Source organism: Palaemon carinicauda, chromosome 14 (genome assembly GCF_036898095.1).
Source record: "Palaemon carinicauda isolate YSFRI2023 chromosome 14, ASM3689809v2, whole genome shotgun sequence".
Classification (NCBI taxonomy): domain Eukaryota; kingdom Metazoa; phylum Arthropoda; class Malacostraca; order Decapoda; family Palaemonidae; genus Palaemon; species Palaemon carinicauda.
Window position 1 is genome coordinate 31,267,342 of NC_090738.1, and position 13,423 is coordinate 31,280,764.

Consider the following 13,423-nt stretch of genomic DNA (forward strand, 5'->3'; position numbering starts at 1 on the left):
TGGTTTCCGAATTTTTTAAGATAGGTTTACAGACCTTTTAGTACCAGGGACGAATGAGCGACCAGGGTCCCCCCCTCACTGGTGGTGGTCTAAGGCTGGTTCCAGATTTTTCCAGTACCGGCCGGAAGAGAGGCGATGCGATGTTGCCCTTCCAGGTATACCCCAATCTGCTGCTCGAAGCACCAGGATTCCAGCCATTTCTGAAAAGTTGTGTATAATTGAGACATGGGAAACAGTTATATGCCAATTCGGCTGGAATATTTATACATAGAATATGGGGAAAAACTGCAAATTTGGCCAGGAAAAGGTTTACAGACCTTTTAGTACCAGGGACGAATGAGCGACCAGGGTCCCCCCCTCACTGGTGGTGGTCTAAGGCTGGTTCCAGATTTTTCCAGTACCGGCCGGAAGAGAGGCGATGCGATGTTGCCCTTCCAGGTATACCCCAATCTGCTGCTCGAAGCACCAGGATTCCAGCCATTTCTGAAAAGTTGTGTATAATTGAGACATGGGAAACAGTTATATGCCAATTCGGCTGGAATATTTATACATAGAATATGGGGAAAAACTGCAAATTTGGCCAGGAAAAGTTATAGTTATACATATACTTAAAGTTATCAATACATATATACAAGAAACTTACAAAGTGGGTATCATATATGCAAATTAGCCAGATGGACTGGAAAGGTTATACATGCATATGCTTGAAGCATATTTTGAGAGTCATAATTATTAGCCAAATGAAGCTGATAAGTTACTTATTACTAGACAAATCATGATATGGACACGAAAATTTAGGAGATCAATTGAATTATGTATAGGAAAAGGGGAAATTGTTTGGCAAAGTGAAAAATTCTTTGTGCAGTATAGGAATAAAATGATATCTAAATATGACAAAATTCATAATTAAAAAATATATAGATTAAATCTATACTTATTAGAGAGTAAGAAAGATAATTGTTTATGCATTAATTAACGAGACAACCAGCCTATTTTACACATGAATGTGATGAATAGAATGTATAGAAAAATCCATGATTCATGCGAAAAAAGTTTATGGTGTGACTGAACGATGATGTGCAAAATATGGTTCTGGAAATGGTAACAATTTTACTGCATTTGGAATGGAATATAAATTGCCGATTAAAAATTCTGTATGATTGTCCACGACAGTCTATAATGGAAAAAGTAAGGTCTTGTATAGTATCACAAGTGAAATAGAGTATATGTATTTATGTGGTTTAGTCTACAATACAGACTGGGGAAATACTGATATTTAATAAAGCATTGATATTATATTTAGTAATCTAATTTTGAAACACAAACAAATAAATTTGGGTCCCTATATCCTAAAAACAATGTAATGAAAGCAGTCTTTATCATTAACTACTAGAACCCTACTCTGAGATGACACAGAGGAACAGACCTCTTTTATTATTATTAATTGCTAAGCTACAACCCTAGCAGGATGCCATAAGCCTAAGAAGCTCCAGCACAGAAAATAGTCCAGTGACGAAAGGTAACAAGAAAAAATAAAATATCTTAAGAACAGTAACATTAAAACAAATATCTCGTATAAACTATAAATAAAACTTTAACAAAACAAGAGGAAGAGAAATAAGATAGAATAGTGTGCCAGAGTGTACTTATATTTAGGGTGAAGTCGGTGGTAGATGTTTCAGAAGGATTTAAGAATACTGATAGTTGTATCTAGAACTGTGTCAATTTTTATTTACTACAAAAATGCACGAAATAATGTTGAAGTTGCCCGAAATGCAGAGATGGTGCCTGGAAATGAAACGAAGGAAGAACGCTAATTGGATGATGCTGTGAATAGAGAAGAATGGAGGGAAAGTGAATTAGAGTTTTAATATATTTGTAGGAGATCGACCTCTGCAAACAGGTGATTGAAAAGGGAAAGATAGAATGTTGGTTATGTGAGAAACTTGAGTCTGAAGGAAAGTATGTTTTAAGAGTAACTTTGGTCAGAATGGTTAAGTTCCTTGCAAGAAAGTGATTTAAAAAAAGAGAGAACAGTCAGAGATATAACTCCCTCTGTGAATAAGCACTTAATGAATGGATTATGTAAAGGTGGTAAGGATCAATCACTGGTGGGAAATTAAGCAATTGAATTGGGTAAAGGAGAGATGAATGCAGACATAGGGAAAATTGCAGAAGAATGTGAAGAATAAGTGTGTTATGATTCATGTGCAAGAATGGAATGACAGAAAAGGAAATAAAATAAGGAGTCACATATGCAGTTAGATATTCGTATGATTGCAGTGAGAACAAGATTCCCCTGTGAGAGAGAGAGAGAGAGAGAGAGAGAGAGAGAGAGAGAGAGAGAGAGAGAGAGAGAGAGAGAGAGAGAGAGAGAGAGAGGGGGGGGTTATTAAACTAGGAAGTGTATGAAAACATATTTTAAAGGAAATTCAAGTAGAGTTTAGATTGGAAAATGAAGCAAGACTGAAATGAATGTCTGCCATAGCATTACATATTGGTTATTTATATACTTTTGTCGTACTGTCTGTATTAAGTTGATTTGTGCAAGGTTAATGAGTGAAAGTAGATAGTGCATTGAATAAAACTCGGTACTGTATTGTATAATGCTTATTTGACTCTAGTCCTTGTAGCTCTAAGGAAATGTAAAGGAAATTTGTTTATAATAAACTAAAAGGAAAAGTACATAAATAACACTAATAGAACATACAACATAAGGGAAAGGGCAACGTGCCAAGGTAACAGATAGATAGGCATTGATAAGCTAGACTTTAACAAGCTTGCTTCAGTATATCTTAAGATATAGCAAGAATTATTTGGGGGAAAAAGTGGGTGTTTATCAGTGATAGGCTCTGGGTCACGTGCTGTTAAGGGAGGTCACAAGTTGATATATAAAAGTGTATTGGTTGATTGATTGATTTTAGGTGTTCTGGCATCCTGAGATAACAGTACTATATTATTATTATTATTATTATTAGTATTATTATTATTATTACTTGCTAAGCTACAACCATAGTTGGAAAAGCAGGATGCAATAAGCCCAGGGGCCCCAACAGGGAAAATAGCCCAGTGAGGAAAGGAAACAAGGACAAATAAAATATTTTAAAAACAGTAACAACAGTAATATAGATATTTCCTATATAAACTATAACAATTTAACAAAACAGTGGAAGAGAAATTAGATAGAATAGTGTGCCCGAAAAAAGGAAAAATTAAATGTTTTAAGAAAAGTAAAAACATTAAAACAATCATTTCCTATATATCCTAAACTATAAAAAAAGAAAAGAAATACGATAGAATAGTGTACCTGAGTGTACCCTCAGCAAGAGAATTCTAACCCAAGACAGTGGAAGACTATGGTACAGAGGCTGTGGCCCTAACCAAGACTAGAGAACAATGGTAGCTCCTAGAAGAGCTACTTACCATAGCTAAAAGGTTTAGAATTTTTAAATAAAATGAAAGCAGATATCAAGACTATTTCAGATGAATGTGATAAAAAGACTATGTATAGGAGAACCAATAATTTACGTGAAATTATGGAGAAACAGAGGTAAGTGTGAACCATTTAGTATTTTTAAGTTATTGTGTGGGACCAAGAATCTTCTGTGAGATTAAAGGAAACAGTGAATGAGAAAGTGTAAAATATGACTGTGGAAATATAAGGATATGGAGAAAATGTTATTGAATTGGAATGCAATATAAAAAATGAGAAAAGTGTAAACTAAACATTCTTGATGAATGTCAAGTTGATTCTAAAATGAAAGGAGACAATGTAAGATCGTGTATAATATCATGTAAGAGGGAGACAGTATATGTTATTTATGTGGTTTAGTGTACAATACAGACTGTGGAAATACTGATATTTAGTAAAGCGTTAATATTATATTTACTAATTAATTTTCAAAGACAAACAAATATATTTGGGTCCCTATATCCTAAAAACAATGTAATGAAAGCAGTCTTTATCATTAACAACTAGAACCCTACTCGGAGAAAACAGAGGAACAGACCCCTTTTATTATCATTATTATTGTCATTACTTGCTAAGCAACAACCCTAGCAGGATGCTATAACCCCAAGGGCTTCGGCACAGAAAATAGCCCAGTGAGGAAAGGAAAGAAGAAAATATAAAATATCTTGAGAACAGTAACATTAGAATAAATATCTCGTATACATTATAAAAAACTTTAACAAAACAAGAGGAAGAGAAATAAGATAAAATAGTGAGCCCAAATGTACTTATATTTAAAGTGAAGACGGTGGCAAGTGTTTCAGAAGGATTTACGATTATTATTTGTTGCATCTAAAACTGTGCCAATTATATTATTTACTACAAAAATTGACGAAATAATGTTGAAATTGCGTGAAATGCAGAGATAGTGATTGAAAAAAAAAAAACGAAGGAAGGACTAATTGGATGATGCTGTGAATAGAGAAGAATGGAGGGAAGGTTAATTATAGTATTAATATATTTGTAGGAGATCCACCTCTGCAAACACGTGATTGAAAAGGCAAAGATTGAATGTTGGTCATGTGAGAAACTTGAGTCTGAAGGAACAAATGTTTCAAAGTAACTTTGGTCAGAATGGTTGTGATTGAATAGGGAAAGGTTGAATGGTGGTCATGTGAGAAACTCGAGTCTGAAGGAACGTATGTTTTAAGAGTAACTTTGGTCAGAATGATTGAGATTGAAAAGGGAAAGGTTGAATGGTGGTCATGTGAGAAACTTGAGTCTGAAGGAACGTATGTTTCAAAGTAACTTTGGTCAGAATGGTTGTGATTGAAAAGGGAAAGGTTGAATGTTGGTCATGTGAGAAACTTGAGTCTGAAGGAACGTATGTTTCAAAGTAACTTTGGTCAGAATGGTTGTGATTGAAAAGGGAAAGGTTGAATGTTGGTCATGTGAAAAACTTGAGTCTGAAGGAACGTATGTTTTAGAGTAACTTTGGTCAGAATGGTTGTGATTGAAAAGGGAAAGGTTGAATGGTGGTCATGTGAGAAACTTGGGTGAAGGAACGTATGTTTTAAGAGTAACTTTGGTCAGAATGGTTGTGATTGAAAAGGGAAAGGTTGAATGTTGGTCATGTGAGAAACTTGAATTTGAAGGAACGTATGTTTTAGAGTAACTTTGGTCAGAATGGTTGTGATTGAAAAGGGAAAGGTTGAATGTTGGTCATGTGAGAAACTTGAATTTGAAGGAACGTATGTTTTAAGAGTAACTTTGGTCAGAATGGTTGTGATTGAAAAGGGAAAGGTTGAATGGTGGTCATGTGAGAAACTTGAGTGAAGGAACGTATGTTTTAAGAGTAACTTTGGTCATAATGGTTGTGATTGAAAAGGGAAAGGTTGAATGTTGGTCATGTGAGAAACTTGAATTTGAAGGAACGTATGTTTTAGAGTAACTTTGGTCAGAATGGTTGTGATTGAAAAGGGAAAGGTTGAATGTTGGTCATGTGAGAAACTTGAATTTGAAGGAACGTATGTTTTAGAGTAACTTTGGTCAGAATGGTTGTGATTGAAAAGGGAAAGGTTGAATGGTGGTCATGTGAGAAACTTGGGTGAAGGAACGTATGTTTTAGAGTAACTTTGGTCAGAATGGTTGTGATTGAAAAGGGAAAGGTTGAATGGTGGTCATGTGAGAAACTTGGGTGAAGGAACGTATGTTTTAAGAGTAACTTTGGTCAGAATGGTTGTGATTGAAAAGGGAAAGGTTGAATGTTGGTCATGTGAAAAACTTGAGTCTGAAGGAACGTATGTTTTAAGAGTAACTTTGGTCAGAATGGTTGTGATTGAAAAGGGAAAGGTTGAATGGTGGTCATGTGAGAAACTTGGGTGAAGGAACGTATGTTTTAAGAGTAACTTTGGTCAGAATGGTTGTGATTGAAAAGGGAAAGGTTGAATGTTGGTCATGTGAGAAACTTGAATTTGAAGGAACGTATGTTTTAGAGTAACTTTGGTCATAATGGTTGTGATTGAAAAGGGAAAGGTTGAATGGTGGTCATGTGAGAAACTTGGGTGAAGGAACGTATGTTTTAAGAGTAACTTTGGTCAGAATGGTTGTGATTGAAAAGGGAAAGGTTGAATGGTGGTCATGTGAGAAACTTGAGTGAAGGAACGTATGTTTTAAGAGTAACTTTGGTCAGAATGGTTGTGATTGAAAAGGGAAAGGTTGAATGGTGATCATGTGAGAAACTTGAGTCTGAAGGAACGTATGTTTTAGAGTAACTTTGGTCAGAATGGTTGTGATTGAAAAGGGAAAGGTTGAATGGTGGTCATGTGAGAAACTTGGGTGAAGGAACGTATGTTTTAAGAGTAACTTTGGTCAGAATGGTTGTGATTGAAAAGGGAAAGGTTGAATGGTGGTCATGTGAGAAACTTGAGTGAAGGAACGTATGTTTTAAGAGTAACTTTGGTCAGAATGGTTGTGATTGAAAAGGGAAAGGTTGAATGGTGATCATGTGAGAAACTTGAGTCTGAAGGAACGTATGTCTTAGAGTAACTTTGGTCAGAATGGTTGTGATTGAAAAGGGAAAGGTTGAATGGTGGTCATGTGAGAAACTTGAGTCTGAAGGAACGTATGTTTTAAGAGTAACTTTGGTCAGAACGGTTGTGATTGAAAAGGGAAAGGTTGAATGTTGGTCATGTGAAAAACTTGAGTCTGAAGGAACGTATGTTTTAAGAGTAACTTTGGTCAGAATGGTTGTGATTGAAAAGGGAAAGGTTGAATGTTGGTCATGTGAAAAACTTGAGTCTGAAGGAACGTATGTTTTAGAGTAACTTTGGTCAGAATGGTTGTGATTGAAAAGGGAAAGGTTGAATGTTGGTCATGTGAGAAACTTGAGTGAAGGAACGTATGTTTTAAGAGTAACTTTGGTCAGAATGGTTGTGATTGAAAAGGGAAAGGTTGAATGTTGGTCATGTGAAAAACTCGAGTCTGAAGGAACGTATGTTTTAGAGTAACTTTGGTCAGAATGGTTGTGATTGAAAAGGGAAAGGTTGAATGGTGGTCATGTGAGAAACTTGAGTCTGAAGGAACGTATGTTTTAAGAGTAACTTTGGTCAGAATGGTTGTGATTGAAAAGGGAAAGGTTGAATGTTGGTCATGTGAAAAACTTGAGTCTGAAGGAACGTATGTTTTAGAGTAACTTTGGTCAGAATGGTTGTGATTGAAAAGGGAAAGGTTGAATGGTGGTCATGTGAAAAACTTGAGTCTGAAGGAACGTATGTTTTAAGAGTAACTTTGGTCAGAATGGTTGTGATTGAAAAGGGAAAGGTTGAATGTTGGTCATGTGAAAGAGTCTGAAGGAACGTATGTTTTAAGAGTAACTTTGGTCAGAATGGTTGTGATTGAAAAGGGAAAGGTTGAATGTTGGTCATGTGAAAAACTTGAGTCTGAAGGAACGCATGTTTTAGAGTAACTTTGGTCAGAATGGTTGTGATTGAAAAGGGAAAGGTTGAATGTTGGTCATGTGAAAAACTTGAGTCTGAAGGAACGTATGTTTTAGAGTAACTTTGGTCATAATGGTTGTGATTGAAAAGGGAAAGGTTGAATGGTGGTCATGTGAGAAACTTGGGTGAAGGAACGTATGTTTTAAGAGTAACTTTGGTCAGAATGGTTGTGATTGAAAAGGGAAAGGTTGAATGTTGGTCATGTGAAAAACTTGAGTCTGAAGGAACGTATGTTTTAAGAGTAACTTTGGTCAGAATGGTTGTGATTGAAAAGGGAAAAGTTGAATGTTGGTCATGTGAAAAACTTGAGTCTGAAGGAACGTATGTTTTAGAGTAACTTTGGTCAGAATGGTTGTGATTGAAAAGGGAAAGGTTGAATGGTGGTCATGTGAGAAACTTGAGTCTGAAGGAACGTATGTTTTAGAGTAACTTTGGTCAGAATGGTTGTGATTGAAAAGGGAAAGGTTGAATGTTGGTCATGTGAAAAACTTGAGTCTGAAGGAACGTATGTTTTAGAGTAACTTTGGTCAGAATGGTTGTGATTGAAAAGGGAAAGGTTGAATGGTGATCATGTGAGAAACTTGAGTCTGAAGGAACGTATGTTTTAAGAGTAACTTTGGTCAGAATGGTTGTGATTGAAAAGGGAAAGGTTGAATGTTGGTCATGTGAAAAACTTGAGTCTGAAGGAACGTATGTTTTAGAGTAACTTTGGTCAGAATGGTTGTGATTGAAAAGGGAAAGGTTGAATGGTGGTCATGTGAGAAACTTGAGTCTGAAGGAACGTATGTTTTAGAGTAACTTTGGTCAGAATGGTTGTGATTGAAAAGGGAAAGGTTGAATGGTGGTCATGTGAGAAACTTGAGTCTGAAGGAACGTATGTTTTAAGAGTAACTTTGGTCAGAATGGTTGTGATTGAAAAGGGAAAGGTTGAATGTTGGTCATGTGAAAAACTTGAGTCTGAAGGAACGTATGTTTTAGAGTAACTTTGGTCAGAATGGTTGTGATTGAAAAGGGAAAGGTTGAATGGTGGTCATGTGAGAAACTTGAGTCTGAAGGAACGTATGTTTTAAGAGTAACTTTGGTCAGAATGGTTGTGATTGAAAAGGGAAAGGTTGAATGGTGGTCATGTGAGAAACTTGAGTCTGAAGGAACGTATGTTTTAAGAGTAACTCTGGTCAGAATGGTTGTGATTGAAAAGGGAAAGGTTGAATGTTGGTCATGTGAAAAACTTGAGTCTGAAGGAACGTATGTTTTAGAGTAACTTTGGTCAGAATGGTTGTGATTGAAAAGGGAAAGGTTGAATGGTGGTCATGTGAGAAACTTGAGTCTGAAGGAACGTATGTTTTAAGAGTAACTTTGGTCAGAATGGTTTTGATTGAAAAGGGAAAGGTTGAATGTTGGTCATGTGAAAAACTTGAGTCTGAAGAACGTATGTTTTAGAGTAACTTTGGTCAGAATGGTTAAGTTCTTTGCAAGAAAGTGATTTAAAAAAGAGAAGTAAATGAAGTCAGTTGCTTGATTGAAGAGAACAGGCAGAGATAGAACTCCCTCTGTGATTAAATACTTGATGAATGCAGTATGTAAAGGTGGTAAGGATCAATCACTGGTGGGAAATTAAGCAATTGAATTGGGTAAAGGAGAGATGAATGCAGACATAGGGAAAATTGCAGAAGAATGGGAAGAATAAGAGGGTTATGATTCATGTGGAAGAATGGAATGACAGAAAAGGAAATAAAATAAGGAGTCAGATTCTCCTGAGAGAGAGAGAGAGAGAGAGAGAGAGAGAGAGAGAGAGAGAGAGAGAGAGAGAGAGAGAGAGAGAGAGAGAGAGAGAGAGTGTTATTAAACCAGGAAGTGTATGAAAACATATTTTAAAGGAAATTCAAGTGTAGTTTAGAATGGAAAATGAAGCAAGACTGAAAGGAACGTTTGGCATAGCATTACATTGGGGTTATTTATATCCTTTGTCGTACTGTCTGTATTAAGTTCATTTATGCAAGGTTAATGAGTGAAAGTAGATAGTGCATTGAATAAAACTTGGTACTGTATTGTATAATGCTTATTTGACTCTAGTCCTTGTAGCTCTAAGGAAATGTAAAGGAAATTTGTTTATAATAAACTAAAAGTTAAAGTACATGAATAACACTAACAGAGCATACAACATGAGGGAAAGGACAACGTGCCAAGGTAACAGATAGATGGGCATTGATAAGCTAGACTTTAACAAGCTTGCTTCAGTATATCTTAAGATATAGCAAGAATTATTTGGGGGAAAAAGTGGGTGTTTATCAGTGATAGGTTCTGGGTCACGTGCTGTTAAGGGAGGTCACAAAAGTTGATATTTGAAACTATTGATTGATTGATTGATTTTAGGTTTTCTGGCATCCTGAAATGACAGTACTATATTATTATTATTATTATTATTATTATTATTATTATTATTATTATTATTATTATTACTTGCTAAGCTATGACCATAGTTGGAAAAGCAGGATGCTATAAGCCCAGGGGCCCCAACAGGGAAAATAGCCCAGTGAGGAAAGGAAACAAGGACAAATAAAATATTTTAAAAACAGTAACAACAGTAAAATAGATATTTCCTATATAAACTATAACAATTTAACAAAACAGTGGAAGAGAAATTAGATAGAATAGTGTGCCCGATTGTACCCTCAAGCAAGAGAATTCTAACCCAAGACAGTGGAAGACCATGAAACAGAGGCTATGGCCCTACCAAAGACTAGAGAAAAAATGTTTGATTTTGGAGTTTCCTGCTCTTAGAAGAGCTACTTACCATGGCTAAAAGGTTTAAATAAACGAAAGATCATGTATAGGAGAACCAATAATTCATGTGAAAAGGATGGAGAGACAGAAATAAGTGTCAACCATTTAGTATTTGTAAGTTCTTGAGTGAGACTAAGAATCTTCTGTGAGATTAAACGAAAACAGTGAATGAGAAAGTGTAAAATAGGATTGTGGAAATATAAGGGAATGGAAAATTTTTTTATTGCATTTGGAATGCAATATAGAAAAAGAGAAAAGTGTCAAGTAACATTATAGATAAATATGTTGATTCCAAAATGAAAGGAGACAATGTAAGGTCTTGTATAATATCACATGAGAGAGATACAGTATTTGTTAATTATGTGGTTTAGTGTACGATAGAGACCGAGGTAACATTTAGATTTAGTAGAGAGGTAGCATTAGTAATTTGTCAATTTGCAAGAGCATAAAAAATATTTGTGTATGAGTTATATACCGTTTAATTAACAACGCTGGATAGAGTATTTAGTGATTGATAAAGGTCCCTACATTTTGAAAGTAATGCAAAAAAAGGGCAGCCCTGATAATGAGTTAAGACACTTATTAAATCAGCATGTCGAGCAATTAGATGGACAGACTCCCTTATACATATTTAGAGTGAAGACAATAGTAGGTGTTTCGAAAGTATGAGAAAAATACTAGAAGTTTATCAAGAACTGGGTTAATTACCTTTTATCTCAAAAGAGTTCTCTTGCTTGAGGGTACACTCTGACACTATTTAATTTCTTTTCCTCTTGTTTTGTTATTTTTTATAGTTTATATAGAAAATAATTATTTTAATGTTGTTACTGTTCTTGAAAGATTTTATTGTCCCTCGTTTCCTTTCCTAACTGAGCTATTTTCTCTGTTGGGCCCACAAGGGCTTATAGCATCCTGCTTTTCCAACTAGGGTTGTAGCTTAGCAAGTAATAATAATAATAATAATAATATAATAATAATAATAATAATAATAATAATAATAATAATAATAATAATAATAATAATAATAATAATAATAATAATAATAATAATAATAATAATAATAATAATAATAATAATAACAATAATGTAGAAATGAGATGGGACAAAGTACTAAGGCAAGCAGGTGGTGAGAACTAGGAACGCAGGTCACCAGAAAGATTTTATTTGGATATCGTTACTTTAATCTCATAAGATTTAAAAAATGAAACTATTTGAGAAAAATGCCGGTGTCTATCAATTATCAGCCCTGTGTCATTTGCTGTTGAGGGAGGTAAGGATATGTAATTGAAGAGAGAAAGTATCCAAATAGCTTACGTATATAGAGATGAAAGCCAGAGTATTACTGTAGAATAGTTGTCCCAAAAAATAAATACTTTTGGAGGAGTAAAGTTATTGGTAGGATGGTCAATTGATTATGGTCGAAATAAAATGAAAGCAGATATTAAGACTATTATGGATAAATGTGATTAAAAAAGTGTGTTTTATTAGAGAACGAATAATTCATACAAAAGAATGGACAAACAAGAAAAGTGTCAACCAGTTAGTATTTGTAAGTTTCTATTTTGGGACCAAAAATTTTCTGTGAGATTGAATAAAAGAATGAAGGAAAATGTGTAGAAACATGAATATGGAAAGAGAAGAACTACTGCCAGTTCTTTGTGCATCTGTAACGTTTAGAACGCTTCCATAAGACTAAAATGACTGCCAGATCTTTGCTCAAACAGCTTCTATAATGTTTAAAAAGTTTCCTGGATGAAATGTAACTGAATTTGGAATGCAATATAAAAAGAAAGAAAATTAGAAATGAAAAATTCCAGATGAATAGAATGCAAATTAGTCTAAAATGGAAAACGAAATGAGACTGGAAGTAAGGTCTTGTTTGATATCACATGGGAGAAACATTACCCTATTTATGTGGTCCAGTGGGAAATACAGACAGAGGTAATAGATTCATTTGCCAGGGCATAAAATATGTTCGTGTTTGAGTTATGAGCGGGTCGATTAACAATGTTGGATAGTGTAGATAGTGCTTGATCAGGGTCCCTGTATCTTAAAGGTAATGCAACAAAGACAGTCATGATAATGAGTTAAACACTGGAATGATACCTCGAGAAGACACTTATTAAAGTAGTAAGGCAAGCAATCAGATGGACAGAGTCCTTTGTATATCATTACTATTATTATTACTTGTTGAGCTACAACCCTAGTTTATTGGGAAAACAGGATGCTATAAGCCCAGGGGCTCCAACCAGGAAAATAACCCGGTGAGGAAAGGAAACAATGAAAAAAATTTCTAAGAACAGCAACAACACCAACATTAGTATTTCGTATATAAACTATAAAACTTTTAACAAAACAAGAGGAAGAGAAATTAGATAGAATAGTGTGCCCGAGTGTACCCTCAAGACAGTGGTAGGTGTTTGAGAAGACATACAATACCACTATTTGTAGGAATTAGATGGACAGACTACTTAACATATATCTAGGGTGAAGACAGTGGTAGGTGTTTGAGAAGTATGAGAAAAATCTTAGATTCCTTTCAAGGATAAACCCTATATCATTTACTGTTAATCTCAATAATAGAAGGAGAAGCATAGAAATGTTGAAGTGGAGGAGAAAAATGTAGAGATGAATGTGCTAAACATAAGCAAAACAGATCCTATGATGACTGGAAAGGAAGGATATCAAATAGAAGATATGTATGACTCTTTCAAAATTTCAGGTGTGATTCTCGACAGTAAATTTACTTTTGAGAAACATATAAGGTCTGTGTCTTCTTCAATTTCACAAAAAATAGGCTTATTGAGAAAGTCTTTCAAGATTTTCGGTGATCAATCTATTCTGAAGAAGTGTTTTAATTCTTTCATTCTACCTTGTTTTGAGTATTGTTCTCCTGTCTGGTGTTCAGCTGCTGATTCTCATCTTAATTTGTTGGACAGAAACTTACGGTCTATTAAATTTCTTATTCCTGATCTAGATATTAGTCTCTGGCACCGTCGTTCAATTAGTTCATTATGCATGTTGCATAAGATTTTTCACAACTCTGACCATCCTTTACATTCAGATCTCCCTGGACAATTCTATCCTGTTCGTAATACTAGGCAGGCAGCTAATTCTAATAGCCAGGCCTTCTCCATCACGAGGCTCAATACTACGCAGTACTCTAGAAGTTTTATTCCAGCTGTGACCA

General features: G+C 35.0%; 1 long non-coding RNA gene across 1 annotated transcript in view; it reads right to left on the reverse strand.

Annotated features, from left to right (window-relative positions):
* Positions 1 to 320: 320 nt before the first annotated feature.
* LOC137653151 (uncharacterized) overlaps positions 321 to 13,423 on the reverse strand; it is a 59,671-nt gene continuing 46,568 nt past the window's right edge. The window contains exon 4 of the long non-coding RNA XR_011046409.1: positions 321 to 483. This is a non-coding gene — a long non-coding RNA (uncharacterized lncRNA). The remainder of the gene's footprint in view (positions 484 to 13,423) is intronic.